Below are 23,185 nucleotides of genomic sequence, written 5' to 3'. Positions count from 1 at the left end.
GAAGACAACGTGAAAATGAAGAGCTTATTATATTTAGGACCAGACATGTATGCTTCGGACCCTCCTCTAAAGATTGTGGTCAGGGGAGTTCCCATCGGGGCGCAGCGGAAATGAATCCAACTAGGAATCATGAGGTTGTGAGTTCGACCCCTGGCCTCACTCGGTGGGTTAAGGATCTGGCGTTGTTGTGAGCTTCAGTGTAGTTCGCAGACATGGCTTGGATCTGGAGTTGCTGTGGCTGTGGTGTAGGCTGGCAACTGTAGGTAGCTATGATTAGACCCCTAGCCTGGGAACCTCCATATGCCTCAGGTGCGGCCCTAAAAAGCAAAAAAAAAGACTGTGGTCAGTGTGAGGGAAAAAGGCAGCTGTGTCGTTGAAGCAGTTATGTAAGATTTATTTTCACCAATGGGTACTAATAGAATTCAGTGCTGAAAATTCAATCCTGATCCTGAAACAATTTGTAGACCCCAGAGCAATGATAATCAGGATTTATTCAGCACTTATTATCTGCCAAGCACTGTTTTAAGTATTTAAATATATTACCTCAAGTAATCCTTCCAACAATCTGATGACGTAGGTCCTCTCATTATCTTCATCATAGCTAAAGAAATGGCAGCCTGCAGATTAGGTAACTTGCCCAAGACCACAGAGTTAACTATTGAAGCTGCAATTAGGAGCCAGGCAGTCGGGCCTTAAAGCCCACTTAACCTGTCCTCTAACTTGGCTTTTAACTTTAGAATTCCAAAATCCTTAAAAAACATCCGGCCTGACAGGAAACTTGCACAAACCTTACAACATCCCTAATAGGAATATTAGTATCTGTTTTGGCTAAAGCAAGATTTCGAGTTAATTTTTACACATAGGCATTTTCATAATCTGGCTGTTAATTTTTAATTTATTCTTCTATATTTAAAGTTTATTTTATGATGGATCTGTTAACAGGAAAAACAATGTTTACTAGTACTAGTAACATCAGAACTGCTACTGTGATGATTTTTGACATATGATTAAAATGTGCTCTTTGGTAACTCTCATGGGAACTTCTGTTTCCCTCAGTCTCCACTTAAAGTTGAAAAAACTTTAAATTTGCCCAGTTGCTTTTAGTTTTATTGCTGAGAAATCTCCAAACATATTCTGGTTATTTAAGAGCAACCCTAACACTGGGTTTTCCTGAATTGTATCTCAAATCCACAGTCTTCTCCTTATAGTAGTAACAAGTGCACCTTATATTTAACGTTGCCTTATAATAGTAAATGTGTTTTCCCATCTGATACTGCCAAAAAGGGCAGAATGAAAGTTATAACATTAGTTCTTTTAAAATTTCTAATAGATGAAAACTGAGTAATCCTGCAAGTTCACATAAAACTTCGTTTCCATGTTCTCATTTGAATCTTAACAATAACTAAAAGCCACGTAAGACAATTATCCTCTTTTAGAAAATGTGTTAACCTAGGAATAACCTTGTGAATGACTTGAGAGGTAGATAATGGAGAAGTTGGAAATCAAGCTCAGTTCATTTGACCCCATGTCTAGAGATCTTTGAACTGGACCACATTTCCTGTATGCATGGTGCTGGACCCAGAGATGATGATATTCTTGCTTGATACTATGTCCCAGGGAAGCCAATCAGTCTTCTTGGGTTTTGATTTTTCTACTTGGTGCTGAAATGCCCATAACATATTTTAGGACTTTTAAAAGTCCTAAAATGTAAGAGCATGTGAAAACTTAGAAAACATCCCGTCTAACTTCTTTTAGAGAGGAAAACACAAAGGCTCAGATAGAGGCAGTGCCTTGATTAAGATCCTACAGGAAGCTAACAGCAGAAATGACACCTCGATTAGGGCCTTTAAGCTCTCAGTACAGCGCACTTTCAGCTGCACAAAAGCATTCTCCACTTTCTACTTCTAATATTAGTTTCGTTCCACTAGTAGGCGCTGTTGCCTGAGCATAAAGAATTTCTCCCTCCACATAAATTAACGTTTCATTGTAAATGGAAGTATTGTGTGGGAATCTGCAGCCCACATAGATGACTCCTACATGATTCCAGAGCAAGGATAACTCCATTATCCTTTGAACCAGCACAACCACTCTGTTTCTGTCTGAAACACCTGGTATACTTTGGATTTGTAAATCTGTATGTTCTAAAAATGGAAAATATGGCAGCAGGATGTAGGGTACTAGGTTTTGCAGAAATCTTGGGATCGGTGAAGGCCAGGCTCTGGTTTCTGTTTGACCATAGCTGGTCTGAACTGATTTGTTTTGTAAACTGGAGTTACATTCAATATTCATTTACAGGTTTGTTATTTATTATTATTCTTTTAAAGAATAAAAAAACACTTGAGTGGAATAAGTAGCAGATTTGTGGTGAGAAAAATTGGATTCTAGTCCTAGTTCTACCAGTGTGTGTGTGTGTGTGTGTGTGTGTGTGAGTGTGTGTGTGTGAGAGAGAAAATTTGGGCAAGCAATGAGGTGACTCAAAGTGTTACTGGGGAGCAACTAGGTTACTCAAAGTGTTACATATATTTTATATAAATAAAAATATAAACAACAATAAATGTAAGGAATTCCATAAGATATATCACTGTAAAATAAATTTTTATGAATATTAATACAAATAATGTGCACAACTGAGTAGAAAATATTTATGTATCTGGAGCTTGAATCCAGAGATCACATTCTAAGGAATTCCTATGCAAAAGTCACAAGGTGGAATGCGGCACTGGATGTGAGTGGATAGATTTTGAGGCTCTAAGCTTCTTGGCAATGCTGGCAGTGCCATTTATCTTCTCAGTAGAGTGGGCAGATGGATGCCATGAATATTTGACACATGATGCTACATCAGGGCTCAGAAGGAGACCCAGGCATGGAGTCTTAGACCTCAGGCCATCTTCGCCCTTGCGTGTCTGTAAAATGCTCGTTGCTAAACTGCAGTCAGCATGGATTCCGTCTCTGGCACTTGCATAGCAACACAGCTCTCTGAGTGCTGAAGTGACATCGTGGGAACAGTTATTAATAAATGTATGTATGCACACAGTATGTGGAAATATGCAAGTTTGAAAGTGATTAGCGCATTACTTTTAAGTAATATTTCCCACCAGGACTATGCTCCTGGAAAAATTCCTCTCTCAAAAATCTTGCACAATTGTCTGCTATCACTTACCAGAATGTTTGGGATAAAAAAAAATGGTGTCAATTTTAAGGAAACACACTTCTCAATTTTCTTTGTTAACATCTGAATAAAACATGAGAAGGTTCCTACTTTTCCCCTCTCTCCTTTCATTCAGAGAGTAAGTCTCTCCACAGTCTTGCTTTGTGTGAGAGAGGAAATTCACCCTTCTTTGCAACCTCCAGAATAGCACGATCACTGAGTTTACAGATAGAAAAGTTTAGATTCCATTCTAATAAACTCTACTATTATCATTTCAGAAGTGTAGTGGAATGTTTAATAAATAAAAAAAACAGCAAGGAATTACATTTCTACTTGTAGATACTAATAGTTCTGTGAGATCATGAGAGAGCAGCACAAAAAAGGCACAGAAAGTCCTAAAGGAAGTATTTAGTTGGGATTGAAGGAACCCTTTCTGGACCATATGAGAGTTTAAGAAAAAAATGGAACATTTCCTTAATGTGCCCAGGCTGGGCATATACTCTATCTCCTGCTACAAAATGAATACACTGAATCAAGTAGCAAGTATTTTTTAAGCACCTTTCCAGTCTTTAACTTTTCATTCTAAGATAAATTTTATAATATGAATATACAAATTGAAGTTAGATTAAGTCTGCCTGAAGGTAAGGAGAATAAACTCAATGGTAATTTCTGTACACTTTTCAAGACCCTGAATCTGTTGAAAAACTATAAACATTATGAAGTAAAAGAAACAAGGAAACCAAGGCAATAGGCAGGTTTTATTTATGACAGAGTATTTCTGGGTGATTCCTTTTGTAATGATATGGTTTCCATTTTTAGATTATCATATTTGGTAAACATTTAATTTTTACAGGATGACTAATACCAAATGCCTAATATCTAGTGAGATAAGTCAAGGGCTCTCCCATCCTAAGGCTTATAGGGAGCTCTCAGAAACCAAGTAAATCCACAGAAACTGCACAAAAGCAGATAAGCTCAATAATGGGTTCTTGCATCAGCTCCTGCTATGTGCTTTTATTTGTAGTTCTGTCTTGGGCAAGAGATACCACACAAGGGGAGTGCAAAGTTGAAGGTCTTTAGCAAAAATTTGGACTGTAAACACAGCTTGGCATTATCAGCATTCTGTTAAGTTCAAAGAAGAGATAGTTACAACAAATACAGCTTGCTTTATTTCTGAAACAAAACTGTGCACATATTTGTGGCCATACTACTAATTAACCTGTAGATTGTTCCTTTCATCTAGTCAGTGTGTTGTTCTCCCCCCTGTTACAACATGTTGGGGTTATTTTTTTCCCATCTGGAATATACTCAAACTGTTCTCGTCTAGGCACTAGAGAGAAGAATGGTACAAATGATGAACAGACTAAAGAGACTGATTTAGACAAAAAGCTGCGAGGAGTTGTATATGTACATATAATGAGGCTGAAGGGTGAAGAGTGCCATGATGGACAGTCTATAAGTATTTGAAAGGTGTAAACACTGAGCAATTTAGCTTGGTACAGGTGGTACAACTGGGAGTGATGGTGCATCTTAAAGAAAAGGGAAGATCTCTATTAAGGAAAAGCAATCATTTAGTGGAATACAGCAAAACTGGAACAGAAAGGTAGCTAAAAAGCATTGGAAAAAATGTAAGAAGACATGAGTTTATGGGTTGGCTTTACAATACATACAGAGCTATGCAACCTTAGGTAATTTAACCACCATGGGCCTCAGATCCTTCTTTTGTAAATTAAACTGTGAACTAGAATTAGAGATATTTAAAATGTGCTCCAAAGAACTTTAAGCGTTCTGAAGATTCAGCTATATTGGACCCTTAGATCAGGAAGAGAAGTGTGGAGGGGAGTGAGGCTGGCAAGAGCTCCTCTATCAGTTTCATCTCTATGCCATCGACTTCCTCAGAATAATTTTTCAGGAATTTGCTGACTTAGATGGTTGCACAAGAAATTTCTGGTCTTAAATAGTTTGAAAAAGGTATCAGAGATTAGTTTTAGACATATTCCTGTTCAAAAGACTCCTGAGAAGGCAGAAGACATTAAAGCTATCCTTTGACAAAATGTTTATGGAGTAATCTACTATGGGGCTGACATTCAGATACAGTAGTAAGGCAGATATGTCTCTGTGAACTCATGTCACAAACATAATTTCTAATATAGTATAGCCAAAAATTCATAAATGAATTGATGCTTAACTCATGTAATTGCCTGTAATTTTTCAGTATTTACTGAGCACCTGCTATCAAATCCTTAAGACTTGTGATAGACAACATAAAGGTAAATATTCATTGGAGTTCCCGTCGTGGCACAGTGGTTAGTGACTCCGACTAGAAACCATGAGGTTGAGGGTTCGATCCCTGGCCGTGAGCTGTGGTGTAGGTTGAAGACTTGGCTTGGATCCCACATTGCTGTGGCTCTGGCGTAGGCCGGTGGCTACGGCTCCGATTCGACCCCTAGCCTGGGAATCTTCATATGTTGCAGGAGCGGCCCTAGAAAAAGGCAAAAAAAAAGACAAAAAATAAAGGTAAATATTCACATCAAGCAGATATTGAGCACATATTACACGTCAGGCACTGTGTGTAAAACTAGGACTCCAATTTCCATCCCAGTGGCCACTCAGTCATGTGTCATTGTGCACAACCAATAAAAGACGCTATGCACGGCCTGACTCCTTCTCCAATCTGCTACTGAGTCGGTTGGATTTGATCCAAACCTACTCATACCATTTGAACTTCTTATTGTAACAATCCTATTTAGTTGACTATTATGTAAATTAACAAAAAAGAGTGAAAATGTTTTAATTTAATTTAATTTAATTTTTTAAATCAACTATACTTTAATAAAAAAATTTTTTTAAAGATAATAATGGACATCATATAATGACAAAGGGGACAATTCATCAAGAAGATATAACAGGAGTTCCCTGGTGGCTCAGCAGGTTAAGGATCTGGCATTGTCACTGTAGTGGCTTGGATTGCTGCTGTGATACAGTTTCGATCCCTGGCCCGGGAACTTCCACATGCCATGAGCGAGGCCAAAAAAATATAGTAAGGGACTCTAACTCCTCACCTATACCAATGCACAGATCATCCAGACAGAAAGTCAACAAGGAAACCACGGTCCTAAATAAAACATTAGAACAGATAGATTTGATAGATCTGTACAGAGTAGTTCATTCAAATGCCGCTGAACATACATTCTTCTTTTTATTATTATTTTTTATTACTCAATGAATTTATTACATTTATAGTTGTACAATTTATAGTTATTGTAATAATACTATTTAGTTGACTACTGTGTAAATTAACAAAAAAAGAGTGAAAATGTTTTAATTTTAAAAAATAATAGCTAAATAGAATGTTTTGAAAACTTCCATAGAAACCTCATTTAGAAAACAAATTTATTCAGTAAGATATGGATAAGCAGCTTTAAGATTTAAGGGAAAAAAAGCTTAAAAATTGTAAAGCATTTTGCATTCATATTGTTTCACAAGCGTCTTTAAATTCTCCTTCTCCTTTAAAGGAACCCAAATTGGAAATTGTAGAGGACCCATGACAACACTATGCACTATGACACACCACACACAAAGCCAACAGCCCTTACTCAATAAGCTTTGTTCATATATCAAAAAAAATGAAATATGCATTTTGTAGTTTATTAAAATTGAGGTATAATTTTCAAGTAATCACTGAACCCATTTTATATGTGTTTTGACAAATTTTAAGAAATTCATAGACACTTCCAACTATCGCAATCAAGTTCTAGATTATTTGCATTACCCTGAAAAGTTCCCTTGTGTTCCATTAGAGTCAGCCCTCTCCTCCAGCTTCAGAAAACCAAAGACTGTTTTCTGTTACTATAGATTAAATTTTCCCTTTCTACGATTTCATAAAAATTGAACTATATAGTACATCTTCTTTGTTGGGGGAGGTGGGGTGAGAGGTCGGGCTCATTTCACTCAGCATAAGGTACATCCATTCTGTGACAAATGGTAAGACTTCATTTGTATTTTATGTCTGAATATTCCATTCTTTTTATCCATTCATCTATCAGTGCACAAGGTCACTTCCATATCTTGGCTATTATAAATAATGCTGCAATAAACATTGGGTTGCATATTTCTTTTTAAAGTAGTGTTTTCATTTTCTATGGATAAATACCAAAAGCGGAATTGCTGGATTGTACAATAGCTCTATTTTTATTTTTCTGAGGAAACTCCATAGAATTTCTCATAGTGGCTGTTCTAATCTACATTCCCACCAACAGTGTACCAGAGTTCCCATTTCTCCACATATTTGCCAACATTTGTCATTTCTTGTCTTTTTGATATAATAGCCATTCTAAGAGTTGTAAGGTAATATCATTCATTGTGGTTTTAATTTGCAATTCCCTGATGATTAGTGATGCTGAATATTTTCTTGTGCCTGTAGATCATTTGTATTTCTTCTTTGGAAGTCTGTTCAGAGCCACTGCCCGTTTTTCAATCAGACCATTTATTTTTTTTGATGTTAAATTGTATGAGCTCTTACACATTTTGTCTATTAACTCCTTATCAGAATATGATTTACGAATATATTCTATTCATTAAGTTGATTTTCATTTTTGGATGTTTTCTTTCACTGTGCAAACATTTAAAAATTTTAGTGAAGTCCCATTTGTTAATTTTTGCTTTTGTTGCACTGAGGAAAGAGATCCACCTCAAAATATTGTTAAAATTAATGCCAAAAACTGTACTTCCTATTTTTTTTAGTTTTATAGTTTCAGGTCTTACAATTTAAGTCTTTAGTCCATTTTAAGTTTATTTTTGTACATGGTGTGGGAAAGCGGTTATTTTATTCTTTTGCATGTAGAGAGATCCAGTTTTTCCAATAACATTTATTGAAGAGATTGTATTTTCTCCATTGTTATATTCTTACTTCCTTATTATAGATTAATTGACCATATAAGTGGGGGTTTATTTCTGGGCTCTCTGTTATGTTTCATTTATCTGTGTGTCAGTTTTTGTCCAATATTATGCTGTTTTGATTACCATAGCTTTGTAGTATAGTTTGAAATCAGAAAGTGTGATCTCCATGTTTCTTCTTTCTCAAGATTGCATAGGCTATTGGGGGTGATTTATGGTTGTACACAAATTTTAGGATTATTTATTCTAGTTCTGTGAAAAATGACAATTTATTCCTAGTATTTTATTCTTCTTGATGGACTTGTAAATGGAAGTATTGTCTTTATTTCCTTTCTGGTAGTTCATTATTAGTGTATAGAAGTGTAACAGATTTCTGCATATTAGTTTTGTATATTGCAAATTTACTAAATTCATTTATTATTTCTAACAGTTGTTTTTGTTGTTGTTATTGGAGTCTTTTGGGTTTTCTAGATATTGTATCTAGAATAGTGATACAATAGTGAATTTTACTTCTTTTCTAGTTTAGATGTCTTTTGTTTCTTTTTCTTGTCTGATTGCCATGGTTAAGATTTTTAATATTATGTTGAGTAAAAGCAGTGAGAATTGATACTCTTATCTTTTTCCTGATAAAAGAAAAGCTTTCAGCTTTTCACTAGTAAGTGTTACGTTAGCTATGGATTTGCTGTATAAGGCCTTTATAACATTGAGGTATGTTTCTCACTTTGTTAAGGGTTTTTATCATAAATGGATGTTGAATTTTATCTACATTGAGATGACCAAATGAATTTTATCCTTCATTTTGTTGATATGGTGTATCACATTGCTTGATTTACAAATATTGGGCTATCCTTTGCATCACTGAGATAAATCATACTTGATATGATCCTTCATACTTGTATGATCCTTCTAATGTATTGCTGAATTTGGTCTGCTAATATTTTGCTGAGTATTTTTACACCTATGTTCATCATGGATATTGACCTGTGATTTCCATTTTTTTAGTGTCTTTGTGTGGTTTTGGTATCAGGGTACTGCTGGACTTGCAGAAAGAGTTTGGAATTGTTCTTCTTGTCAGGTTTTTTTGAATAGTCTGAGGAAAAAAGGTATTAACTTTTCTTTAAATGTTTGATAGAATTTGCCATCTGGTCCTAGAATTTTGTTTGTTGGGTGTTTTTTGATTATTGATTCAATTTCATTACTAACAATTGGTCTGTTCAGTTTTTCTATTTCTTCTAAGAACAATCTTCTTGGAAGATTGTTTGTTTCTAGGAATTAATCTGTAACTTCGGGGTTGTACAATTTGTTAGTGTATACTTGTAGTCTCATAATTATTTATCTGTGGTATCTGTTGTAACTTCTCTTTCATTTGTTTTTATATAATGATTTTTTTTTCACTATAGCTGGCTTACAGTGTTCTGACAATTTTCTACTGTACAGCATGGTGACCCAGTTATACATACCTGTATAGATTCTTTTTTCTCACATTATCGTGTTCCATCATAAGTGACTAGATATAGTTCCCAGTGCTATGCAGCAGGATCTCATTGCTTACCCATTCCAAATGCAATAGTTTACATCTAGTAACCCCAAATTCCCAATCCATCCCACTCCCTCCCCCTGCTCCTTGGCAAACACAGGTCTGTTCTCCAAGTCCATGAATTTCTTTTCTGTGGAAAGGTTCATTTGTGCCATACATTAGATTCCAGATATACACGATATCATATGGTATTTGTCTTTGACTTTATCTATTTGAGCCTTCTCTTTTTTATTTTCTTTAAATTTTTTTTATTAAAGTATAGTTGATTTATGCTGTAAAGCAAAGTGACATACACACATATTATTTTTTAAAATATTATTTTCCATCATGGTCTATCCCAGATTGCATATCACTCCCTGTGCTATACAATAAGACTTTAATGTTTATCCATTCAAAGTTTGCATTTACTAACTCCTAACTCCCAGTCCATCCCACTCCCTTCCCCCTTCTCCTTGGCAACCACAAGTCTGTTTTCTACGTCTGTCTGTGAGTCTCTTTCTGTTTTGTAGATAGGTTCATTTGTGTCATATTTTAAATTCCACATATAAGTGATGTTATATGGTATTTGTCTTTCTCTGATTTACTTCACTTTTACTATGAGAATCTCTAGTTGCATCCATGTTGCTGTAAATGGCATTATTTTGTTTTGTTATGACTGAGTAGTATTCCATTGCATGTATATTTCATACCTTCTTAATCCATTCATCTGTTGATGGACATTTAGGTTGTGTTCATGTCTTGGCCATTGTGAATAGTGCTGCTATGAACATAGGGGTGCATGTATCATCCAGATATATAACCAGGAGTTGCTTTGTTCTATTGGTAGTTTTCTATTTTTAGTTTTCTGAGGAACCTCCTTATATTTTTTTCTTGATGACTCTGGCAAAGGGCTTATCAATTTTATTTATCTTTTTCTAGAAGCAGCCCATAGTTTCATTAATATTTTTTCTATTATTTTTATTCTCTATGTCTTTTATTTATGCTCTGATCTTTATTATGTCCTTCCTTATACTAACTTTGAGCTCTCTTTGTTGTTCTTTCCCTAGTTCCTTTATATGTTAAATTAGATTGAGATTTTTGTTGTTTCTTGATTTGTTTCCTGTATGGCCATGGACTTCCCTCTTAGAATTGATTTTGCAGTGTCTGATAGATTTCAGAAAGTTGTGTTTCCATTTTTATTTGTCTTAAGTATTTTTTTTAATTTCCTCTTTGATTGCTTTGTTAGTGTGTTGTTTAGTCTCTGTTTTTGTTACTTTTCCAGTTTTCTTCCTATAATTGATTTCTAGTTTCATAACACTGTGATTGAAACAGATGCCTAATATGATTTCAGTCTTCTTAAATTTACTGAGACTTGTCTTGTGGCCTAATGTGATCTATCCTGGAGAACGTTCTATGTGCATTTTAAAAGAATGAGTAATCTATAATTTTTGGATGGGATGTTTTATATGTATCTATTAAACTATATGGTATAAAGTATTGTTTAAGGACAAATTTTCCTCATTGATTTTTCTGTCTGAGTGATCTATCCATTGACGTAAATAAGGTATTAAAGTTCCCTACTATTATTGTATTTCTGTCAATTTCTCCCTTTATGTTGTGACTATGCACTTTATATACAAAGTGGCATAAAGAAGAACTTCCTGGGTCTGGGATTGAATCTGAGCCAGAGCTGTGACCTACTCTGCAGTTGCAGCAGTGTTGGATCCTTTAACCCACTGTGATAAGCCACAGATTGAACCCACACCTCCACAGCGACATGAGCTACTGCAGTTCGATTCCTAACCCATTGTGCCACAGCAGGAACTCCACTGTGCTTTATATATTTAGATGCTCTTATGTTGGGACATAAATATTTATAAATGTTACATCCTTTTCAATGCCCTTCTTTGACTTGCTGCAGTTTTTGTTTCAAAGTCTACTTTTTTTTTAATTTTTAATTTTTGCTTTATAGGGCCACGTGCACATCATATTGAAATTCCCAGGCTAGGGATCCAATCAGAGCTACAGCTGCTGACCTACGCCATAGCTGCAATAATGCCGGATTTGAGCTGCATCTGCAACCTACACCACAGCTCATGGCAGCTCCAGATCCTTAACCCACTGAGCAGGGCCAGAGGTTGAACCCATAATCTCATGGATCATACTTAGGTTCATTACCATTGAGCTATGATGGGAACTCCAAAGTCTATTTTTTAAAATATGAATATTTACTATCCCAATTTTATTTTCATATCCATTTGCAAGGAATATCTTTTTCCATCCCTTCAGATTCAGTCTGTATGTGTCTTTACACATGAAGCAAGTCTCCTGTAGGGAATATATAGATGGATCTTACTGTTGGTAGTTTTTTTTTTTTTTTCAAATCCATTCAGCCACTTTTAAGTCTTTTGATTGGAGCATTTAGTCCATTTATGTTTCAAGTAATTATTGATAGGTATGTTCTCATTGTCATTTTGTTATTTTCCCATTGTTTTTATAATGCTTCTCTGTTCCTTTCTTCTTCTCTTGGTCTCTGCCCCTATGGTTTAATGATTTTCTCTATGCTATGTTTTGGTTCCTTTCTCTTTACTTTTTGTATCTCTATGATAGGTTTTTTGGTTTGTGGTTCAGTTTATTTTAAGCTGAGAGTTGCTTAAATTGAAACTCATCCTAAAAGTACTAGCTTTTTACTTACCACTACCTGTTTTATGTTTTTTATGTCATATTTTTACAACTTTTTATTTTGTGTATCCCTAACTACTAATAGCACTTATAGTTCATTTTACTGCTTTTGTTTTTAAACTTTGTCAACTGAAGTTTGGCACTTGCCATCAGCCTCTACATGGAGTAAAACATGAGCCACTGTAGCTCCTGACCCGCAGCACCCCCTGAGCAAAGCTCAGAGTGGAGACCAAGAGTGAGGCATTCTGTGCTCTGGGAAAACTGGACCAGCAGGTCTTCAGATAGTTAGATACTTTTAGGAGAAGATCTTATAAGCCCAATTCATGCATGTCCTCATATCTAGAAAAACACTAAAATCCATCAATGATGACAGAAGTCTGTGAGTAGTAGCAACCTTCTCAAGACCAGCAGCAAACTGTATAAAAATGGTGCATGCCTACCCTCACCTTTATGACTTATATCTAGTTATTTTCCCTTTCCTATTCAGGACAGCATTTCAGCTCTGAAATACTGCCTCCTAGGCTACAGTTAGTGGACAAAACAAAAGATGTCATCTGTGAGAACAGCCACTCCCAAGGGTGGGCCAGTGAGCCCTGAGGGAACTCAGGAAAGAAACAAAGACTGGCCCACAGCTGAGGTGCATTATCAAAGGAGTGATTCCTGTAAGCCCAGATCCTTACATTTTCCCATGGAAACTGGTTTTCTATAAATGTTTTTCTGTAAATCTGTTTATCTGTAAACCATTTGTTCCTACTAACTTCCCTTTGATGCAAAAACTCATATATCCTAGCTCCCCCCTTGCCTCCTCAGAGCAGTCTCTCTGGGCTACCTTAGATTCTGTCTCCAGGGCTTAAGTCCTAATTTCACCCCAAACTTAACTCTCAACTTTCGGGCTGTATTTTTCTAATTGACATCTTCATACTAGCTTTTTAAGTGGCTGATCCACTGACTTTACTGTATATTGGCCTTTATCTGATTTTTTTTCTGTCATATATTTTCTTATTTCTAGCTATGGCCTTCTCTATTCCACTTAAGATGCTTTAACATTTCCTTCCAAGGCCAGTTTAGTGATGATAAACTCCTTTAGTTTTTACTTGTCTGGCATACTGTTATCTGTCCTTCAATTCTTTTTTTTTTTTTGTCTTTTTGCTATTTCTTGAGCCGCTCCTGCCGCATATGGAGGTTCCCAGGCTAGGGGTTGAATCGGAGCTGTAGCTGCCAGCCTACGCCAGAGCCACAGCAACACGGGATCTGAGCTGCGTCTGCAACCTACACCACAGCTCACAGCAACGCCGGATCGTTAACCCACTGAGCAAGGGCAGGGACCGAACACGCAACCTCATGGTTCCTAGTCAGATTTGTTAACCACTGCGCCACGACTGGAACTCCAGTCCTTCAATTCTTAATGATAAACTTGCTAGATAGAGTACTCTTGAGATTTCAAATTTTGTCCTGCTAGCACTTTAAACATATCATGATACTCCATTCTTGACTGCAATGTTTCTGCTGAAAAATCAGCTGACAGTCTTATGGGGGTTCCTTTGTATGTGATAGCTGTTTTTCTCTTGTTACCTTAAAAATTCTCTGTCTTCTACATCTGCCATTTTAATAATAATATGTCTTGGTGAGGATCTATTTGGTTTCATTTTGTTTGGAACTCTCTGTGTTTCCAGAACCTGAGATCTGTTTTCTTCTCATGGTTAGGAAAATTTTCAGTCATTTTTTTTTTTTTCCAAATACTTTTCCTAAACTTAACTTTCTTCTTCTTCTGGGACCCCTGTAATGCAAATGTAAGTATGTTTGATTTTGTCCTGGAGGTTCCTTAAAATATTCTCATTAAAAAAAAATATTTTTTTTCTCTTTGTGGTTCTCATTAGGTGAGTTCCACTATTCTGTCTTCCAAATTGCTTATCTGTTCTTCTGTATCATTTAATCTGCTTTTGATTCCCTCTAGTATATTTTTCATTTTAGTTATTGTATTCTTCAGCTACAATTTTATAAAAGGATTTTATGGAACTAGAGTGAGCATGGGCTGGGAGTCCCTGATGGGATCCCTGAAGTGAGAACAAGCTGGGATGATCCTAGTGTGAGCCACATAAGGCTGCCTTGGTGGGACGGTTAGAGTTCGTGTGGTCAAGGTCTTGAAACATGCAGGAGTGATCTTGTCAGGTCAGCCAGGGCACCTGAAACATGTTCCTGGACATGCTATAAGTTGGAGTGGGAATGCAAAAAATGGCACTCTCTGGCACCTCTGACTCCAGAGAGAGTTTCAACAGTTCTCTGACCACTTGGCAGATGCTCTAGTGTTAATAAATGGATTTCTTGAAAGTATGCTCTAGGTGCCTTTTAAACTGCTCTTTTATCACATGCTTCAGAGTCAGCAAGTATGTGCAAGGTACCTAGTGATATCCCTTCTTGCTGAAGGTTGCCCCCTTGGGGGCGGGGTTCTCGTCAATACTGCATTTCCATCTCTCCTGTATATATGTGGTCCCTCTACTATTTGTTGTGCAGAAGCTCAGTTAGCTCTCAGTTCTTCTTAGGAGGAATAGCTCTATATGCCGATGTAGACTTGGTGTGTCTAAGGGGAGAAGGTGAGTTCAGGGTCTTCCTACACTGCCAACTAGGGCTGGAACTTCATTTCATTTTTAAAATGGGTTTTTTCAAAAAGCCAAAGTTTTAAAATCTTTATAAAATCCAATTTATCATTTTTTTTTCTTTTTTGGCTTATGTGGTTTGTTTTGTATCTTCTCTAAGAAAGCTTTGCTTTCCCCAACATCATAAGGATTTTCTATATTTTCATGTAAATGTTTATAATTTAGCTTTGCCATTTAAGTCTATGACCCAAAATATGTGCAAATCTTTATAACAAGAACCATAAAACATTGCTGAGAGAATTAAAGAAGATCCAGATAAAGAAAGAAATATGACATGTTCATTTATTGGAAGACAATATTCCTAGATGTCATTTCTCTCTGATTTGATTTTTAAAATCTAAATCCTACAAGATTTTATTGATATAAATTCATAAACTAATTTTGTAATTTTACATGGAAATAGAAAGAATAAAGAATAGTCCAAATAATTTTTAAAAAGAACAAAGTTGGAGAACTTATATTGTCTGAGATCAAGATTTATTCTAAAGTTATAGTAACTAAGACAGTGAGGTAGTAGTATATGGATGGATACAAAGGTAAAAGTATTAAAACTAAATTATATAACCTCTCTTTCTCAACTTGAATCCTCCAATTCAAAATTCACTTTGATTAGCTCACAGACCCAAATGCATTGAAGAAGGTCCTGTTGTATTTCTTTTCCATAAAAGTTTGCCACAAAATTTCAAGGTTTTTTGCTTAAATAACATGTCCAGGAAAACATCATGCTACCTTTATTAATTTTCTCTATAAATTTACTAAAAACTAGTGTTTTGATTTTTTTGATGGTGCATACCAGTGAAACATACTGATGCTTTTTAATTTATTTTCTCCTGCAGAAAGAAGAACATTTATGTAAATCTTCTCAAATAAGTTAATTGTTTTCCTTCATTTTTAAAAATTTGCTTGAAGACAATAATTGTGCACGGCCATGGAAACTGAGAAGAGATTTTACGTTTTGTCAAGAGATCAGAATTTATGTTAAGCAAACAAAAACACACTTTTTTTCCCCGATGTAGGAAAGATGATAATCACTTTGCACATCATAAGAATCAAATTTAAAAGTGTTTCACTATGATGAAGCCATTTCTCATGGATCACTATAGAAAGAATAAGAATTTTACAACCTGCTGAGCCCATCAAGTAACTTTAACCATATGATCAAAATCTGAAGACAAAAGACTTCTGAATGGTCATTACCCTATGAATTCAGGCTTATTTTTCATTTCTTACCATTTATCGTGCCCAAAATATTTAAAGTAAGTTATGAGGGTCTGAAGTATAAAGCACTCCTTATAAAGGAATGTTCTTCACTAATAAGTGAATGTAATTTTTCTAACTCTGGGGAATAAAATATTCATAATGGATTAATGTGAAAGGATAGAGACACAATTAAATGTAATTTATCCTTATTAAAATTGATGTCAGATATTGGGCTTAGATAGGTATGCTTTAGTAGAAAATATGAGTGTAGCAGAGCATAAAACACATTACTATAGTACTTTTTTCTTTCTGTCCTAAAACACAAGAGTGCTCTCTGAAGTATGCAGGTAGATCCATTTATTCACTGTTATTAATATGAGAAAATTAAAGCTCAGAACCCATTAGGCACCATAGTCCCTACTGCAAAAGCAACATTTAGTACACAGAGTAATTGGCTTGATGACGCCTGTGTTAATGTACACATTAGCTCTCTTATCAATAACCTGGAAGATATCACCTTCCAGAGTCTATTAGTTGCATATGGAAAACATTTTGGCCCTGGATGGGTATAGATAACATTCTGGCAGAGTTCCGTGTACATTCAGCCCAAGCAGCAGAAGGCAAATTTTTTATTACTTTATTATTTATTTATTTTTATTTATTTTTATTACTCAAATGAATTTATCACATCTGTAGTTGTATAATGATCATAACAATCTGATTTCACAGGATTTCCATCCCAAATTTTTTATTACTTTAGCATCAACAAATTCAAGACTATGATGGCTGTTGAATGATAATCGTTTATCACTCACCTTCATGAAATGTGAGACACATAAAAAGACCTGAGAACAAACTTTCAGAGAGCATTATAAAAAGGTACTGTTCTCAGTCAAAATGTTTTAGTATCAAGCATGAGTAAGGGATTACTCCCAATTCTGGCCTTTAGAAGGGGATAAAGATAGGATGATGCAACTCAAAGCGCTATTGATAATTCAGGCCTTTAGTAGGTTCATAGATAACACCACTCTTACATCTATGTAGCATTGGATTATCAAGAGAATTTGTGACTCTGAAATAACTACTTTCCATCTTTAGTTATAAGCCTCTTCTATCAGATGGGAACCAGTTTTCAAAGAACTTCTAAATTTATTTTATCATCCACTCCCCAGTTAGCCAGAACTCCATCTCCTAAGGAATTACGTAAGGATCCAACATTTGAAATGAAAAGCCTTCCACCATAAGACTATAAAATGTGATTCCTATATATCTATGAATCAGATATATGAATATCTATGAATTCAGTTTTAAAGGGAATTACATGAATTTCCTTCCCGACTTCTATTTCCCAGTTGCTACACGTTTTCCAATCTCTATGTCATTGCTCAGGTTATTCTTACTTTCTCCATGCCTTATATCCCCTTTTCACCAATTATAAGCAAATTTTATTAGCCAAGGCATGTCTCAAATGCTGCCTTCTGACAGATACCAGACAAGAAATCAGCCCTTTCCTTCTTTCTTTCCTCCCTCTCTTTCTTTCCTTCTCTCTTTCTAATAAATTCTGCAGTATTTCTCTGTCTATGAGTTGCCTGTTCAAAATTTTAGATTATTCAGAAATCCTTTCTTTATACGTGCAAAGTATACATAACATCTCCCTTCTTCAACTTTTCAGGCAATCAGATGAACTCAGTTTGTGTTATAGGGATTTATATAACTGCCTGATCCCCACTATAAGATCCCAAGGAACCTTTACAGTAAAAACACTTGATTATGTGCTCCATATGGAATCCAACCAATGCCTTATATCAGAAAGACTTCAAATAAATATATACAGTGGTAAGCCATCATTTGTTTGTTTGTTTGTTTGTCTTTTAGGGCCACACCTGTGGCATAAGGGGGTTGCCAGGCTACGGGTCCAATTGGAGCTGTAGTTGCCACAGCAACTTGGGATCGAGCCTCCTCTGTGACCTACACCACAGCTCACAACAACACCAGATCCTTAACCCACTGAACAAGGCCAGAGATCGAACCCATGTCCTCATGGATACTAGTCAGGTTTGTTAACCACTGAGCCATGACGGGAAGGCCCAAGCCATCATTTTAAAGTGATTGTTTTATAAAAAATCGGGGCAGCAAATCTTTTCAAGGAAGGAGTTTGCTATTTGTGCCAGAAAATGTTCTCATAGTGAGAGCTGAAAGGTACTCCACTGCTTGCTTTATAAGAATTATGCATTGATAGCACCAAATGAAGGAATAAAATGAATATAACTTTCAGGACAAAAGTCAAATAGACATAGTACCAGGGATTCAATTAAATGTTCAAAGTTAAGAGTTAGGGGACACCAGAAAGCTTGGTTTAGCAACTAAGAAACTATTTATATTTGTGATTAAAAACATTCTGTCAGGTGACTATGTTTGGAAATGGGAATCCTTGGTACCTATATAAATCACCACAGTAAAATAAAGAGCTTTAAACTCACCACTAGGACAGACTAAAATTCTCCAGATAAGTCTAAGTCACATTACTATATTTAGAAATATACACCTAAGCTCAAGGTTTCTGAAGTCATAGTCTCTGCCTTTAAAACCTCGCTATGTCAGTTATTGGTGTGTGTTCTTGGGCAAGTCATCTAACCAATCTGGGCATAACTTTCCTCATTTGTAAAACATATATAATATTTTATTATATAATAATATTAATAATACATATTATTTAATGTTTATTATATATTATTACTGTTAAATATGCATTAAAAGGATATCACAACTAATTGGAGTTGCTATGGAAATTATATAAGTCAATGAATATAAAGAGCATTAGATAGTAGCTAGCAATCAATATCTTTATTGAAATATGTATGGCCCAAGAGTCTGCAGATTCCCTACATGACTGATCCTTATTATTTGGAAATAACATTGCCAAGGACTCATTTGCTATAAAATTTAATTTCCTTATAATTACAACACATCAAGATGCTGAACTAAGGACAAAACTGTATTTCCAGACTCTACTGAAATAAAAGCATATAAATATGAAAAATAATAATAGCACAAAATGAGGGACAGGGGAATGGGAAGAAAAAGAGAATGTATGTGGAAGAGGGAGGTTACAATAGACAAGCTATTTCAATTTATATTTGAATTTTTTAAAAAAGCAAGTGAAAACAGGTTAAGCAGAATAGGCCACATTTTGGAATAAGGTAGGTTGGAGCTGAAAAAGAGGTAAAATGAAGGCTTAACTATAGACCACTCAAGCAGCACAGATTTTTCTAAACTAAGGGTTAATGGACATGATGACTACAATTTTAATCTGAATCGCAGGGTAAGAAAAGGTGGATTTTGGCTTCCTCAGTGCTATAAGCAGAGGGCACTGCCCTATTTCCTAAGGCTACTAAACAATTCAAAAATCCATGATGGGTATACTCAGCAACAAACCACAGCCAACACCAGCCAAAAGTCACTCTGATGCTGAAGTGGTGTCTAGGTCTAGAATCACCTAAGGCCAAAGATAGTAATGAAAATGTGCTTCCCCCATCTCAAAGTTGACTTAAATTGGGGGGGGGGGGGTCAAATAGTAATTTCTTAGTTCTCTTCCAGAAGTTAAAAATGATGATCAATTGGAAGGAGTTCTAAAGTTCATCCACAGGAAATTTATTCTGGGTGCTTACTCTCTACCAAGGTTGGCAGGCCCTTGGGTCTTGGGTAAAGCAGGGATGAACTCTTGGGTAAAACACTGACTCAAAGACTCTTTGAGCCAGAGGATACATTCTCAATATACCTCTCTGGATTCTAGAATCCAGGCTCCTTGACTCTCAATCTAGGGATCTCTTCATTACCCCACTCATAACTTCCCTTACTTGTTCATTCTTATATTCTTATTTTGCTAGTTTGTTCTATCTATATCCCTATTTTAAAAGTATTTTTTGATTACAAAAATAACACATATTCACTGCAGATAATTTGAAAATTAAAGAAAATTATGAAGAAAAAATAATCATAGAATCTGATTACTGAGAAACTGTTTACATTTTAATGTGTTTTCTTAAAGACTTTCTCTACATATTTTTCACTTAAGCTTGCTCATACTAAATATGCAAGTTTAAAGCATTCTTGCCCCCACAGAAGAGCATTTTCTTAAATATATTAAATTCTTCAGATGTAGTATTTTAATTTTGGATCAATAGAATTTTATAAAACAAGTCCCCTATTTTTTCCTGTCATTTAAGCTTTCTATATCTCTTTTAAAATTGTTGCTCAGTGAACATTTTGGTAAATAGATTTATTCAAGTTAACATTTCTTTAGGATAGATAGATGACATATCTCTTTATGTATACATCTATCTCTTTCAGCCTGCCCGTCTACCTATTTGGATTTATAGATAGGAAACATTTAAAGTTCATGAGGAATATTGACAAATGATTTTCCAGAACAGTTGGGCCAATGTACATTCCCTCCATCTGCAAATAGGAGTAGTTTCTTTTCCTAAATCTTTGATAATTTCATTGGTGCGAAATTAGACTTCAGTTGTTTTAATTTTCATTTCAGAATACTACTCAGCCATAAAAAAGAACAAAATAATTCCATTTGCAGCAACAGGATGGAACTAGAGACTCCCATACTAAGTGAAGTAAGTCAGAAAAAGAAAGACAAATACCATATGATATCACTTATATCTGAAATCTAATATATGGCACAAATGAACCTTTCCACAGAAAAGAAACTCATGGACTTGGAGAACAGACCTGTGTTTGCCAAGGGGGAGGGGGAGGGAGTGGGATGGACTGGGAATTTGGGGTTAACAGGGGCTAACTATTGTATTTGGAATGGATAAGCAATGAGATCCTGCTGCATAGCACTGGGAACTATATCTAGTCACTTGTGATGGAGCATGATAATATGAGAAAAAGAATGTATATATGTATGTGTGACTGGGCTACTTTGCTGTATAGTGAAAATTGACAGAATGCCGTAAACAACTATAATGGAAAAAAATAAAAATTACTGAATAAAAATAATTTTCATTTCGTTTTAGTGACAATGACATTTATTTTAAGTTACTCATTTACTATGTTTACAGCCTTTGTGTTTCCCTACTGGGATTTCTCCAACTGCATCAAAGTTTTTGTATCACAAGTATCATATTTATTGCAAATATAATTCCCATTTATTTGTTTCTTAATTTTAATCTCTGACATTTGCAAACATTTTAAATGTTTCAATCTACTGCTAATTTCTTTGGTTATTGCCTTATTGCTTTATAAGCATAAAGCAAAAAGAAAATTCTCAATACTAAATCAGATCAATTCCAGATCTGATCACATTTCATCACAGATTACTTTAAAATTGCTATTAGTTTTTTCTTTCTTTTTAAAATTACTCAATGAATTTTATTACATTTATAGTTGTACAAGGACCATCACAATCCAATTTTACAGCATTTTCATCCCAAAGCCCCAGCCCACCCCCCACCCCGCAACCTGTCTCATTTGGAAACCATAAGTTTTTCAAAGTCTGTGAGACAGTATCTGCTCTGCAAAGAAGTTCATTGTGTCCTTTGAAAATTGCTATTAGTTTTTAAACATTGAATTCTTGAATCCATCTGAAATGAGTTGACAGTAAAAGTTAAGTTGAAGTTATAAGTTACTATCTTTTTTTTTTTTCCCCAAAAGCATTACTCTTTGGATAGGCTATAGCCCTTATTTTCAAACAGTTGGTCTATTCTATGTTTACCTTTGCAAATCCTTTTGTCTGACATATCATTCTGAAAAGATTTGGGGGCATTTCTCTTCTTCTCTGACTTTAAAATAGATTAGTACATTACATACAATGAAAACTGTATCACAATTAAGGTGATTTAACTTGGTAAATTCGTTTAAGCAGCTTGCCTTTGTATCTATAACACATTCCTTGTTGATATGCTCAGGACAGTTCGGCTGAAGGATTAGTCAGGTCATTTAATTGCCTGAAGCAAACAAAGAATAACCTCTGAGGATAGAAAAGTCAAGGTCAGTGCATGATGATCTGGCTTAACAAAAAGAATCAGATTCAACAGTGCATTTAACTTTATAAGTATGGATCAGTTAGGCTATTTGTTTTTTTTTGTTTTTTTTAAAAGAACTGTACTTGTGATCAAAGATTTTAACTACTCCAATTTGAACTACATATGGATATAACTTTCAAGGGTGGAATAAGTGAATGCTGAGTTCACATGTAGAGGATGGTATTCTTGAATTCAGGGCACAGTGAGTGGCTCCAATTTCAAGAAGGCCTGAATACCCTCAGGCTCTTGACCATATGCTCCCCAAACCTGTCAGTGTTCTGCCTGGACTCTTTTCAAACTCAGCAAATGCATCCTTTCCATTGAAGTCAATGGGATGGATGACAATCTTTACAGGTCATCTAATCCATGCACCTGCCTTTAGGCAGGGCTGCTCTTAAAACCACCCAAGACAGATGGTTCTTTGCTGTTCTCAAAATTCCCCAGGGAAGGAGGTTCCACAGGCTGCCACAATAATCCATTCCCATGTCTCCCAGTCACCCGTAGGACACTGAATCCTAAGTATTTAGTTAATAGCAGGTGGCAATGAGACAACACTTTGTCTCTCTCTGAGGAATTGGAAATTGGCCAAATTAGCCATGGGGCAATTGCCAAAGTGTACAGGAACCCCAATGCCGCTCTGAGCTTTACAAATATCAAGTTAAGTGGGGGTATTTAGTGTTCCCAGCTGACAAAATACCAAGTTCAGCAATGCTGGGCATGTTTTATAATGCTCTGTCTGGAATTTATATGTCAGTAATAAATTTTAGGGCTTAATTTTCTTTCCATTTAAAACTCTGGAAAGTCAAAAAATGAAAATAACTTGAAAATAAAATTTCTAAATAATCTTAGGTGGAAGAACAGGTGAATTATGAAATATTTTACTTATAGAATTAAACAAAATAGATAGAAAAAAAGTGAACTAATACTCAGATTAAGATGTTACAGCAATGGATAAACTAAATGAACTAAAATAAAGTAGGAAGTAGAAATTAATAAAGCCACACTCTGAAAGTAATGAGTTAAAAAAACCCTCTACACACACGTACAC

General features: G+C 35.4%; 1 protein-coding gene across 4 annotated transcripts in view; it reads right to left on the bottom strand.

Annotated features, from left to right (window-relative positions):
- The window catches only part of LPP (LIM domain containing preferred translocation partner in lipoma), a 680,491-nt gene that overhangs the window by 118,092 nt on the left and 539,214 nt on the right, over nucleotides 1-23,185 (bottom strand). The gene's annotated exons all lie outside the window — the stretch shown is intronic.

This window comes from Phacochoerus africanus, chromosome 1, assembly GCF_016906955.1.
Source record: "Phacochoerus africanus isolate WHEZ1 chromosome 1, ROS_Pafr_v1, whole genome shotgun sequence".
In the NCBI taxonomy this organism is placed as follows: domain Eukaryota; kingdom Metazoa; phylum Chordata; class Mammalia; order Artiodactyla; family Suidae; genus Phacochoerus; species Phacochoerus africanus.
This window is presented reverse-complemented; position numbering and strand designations above follow the sequence as displayed.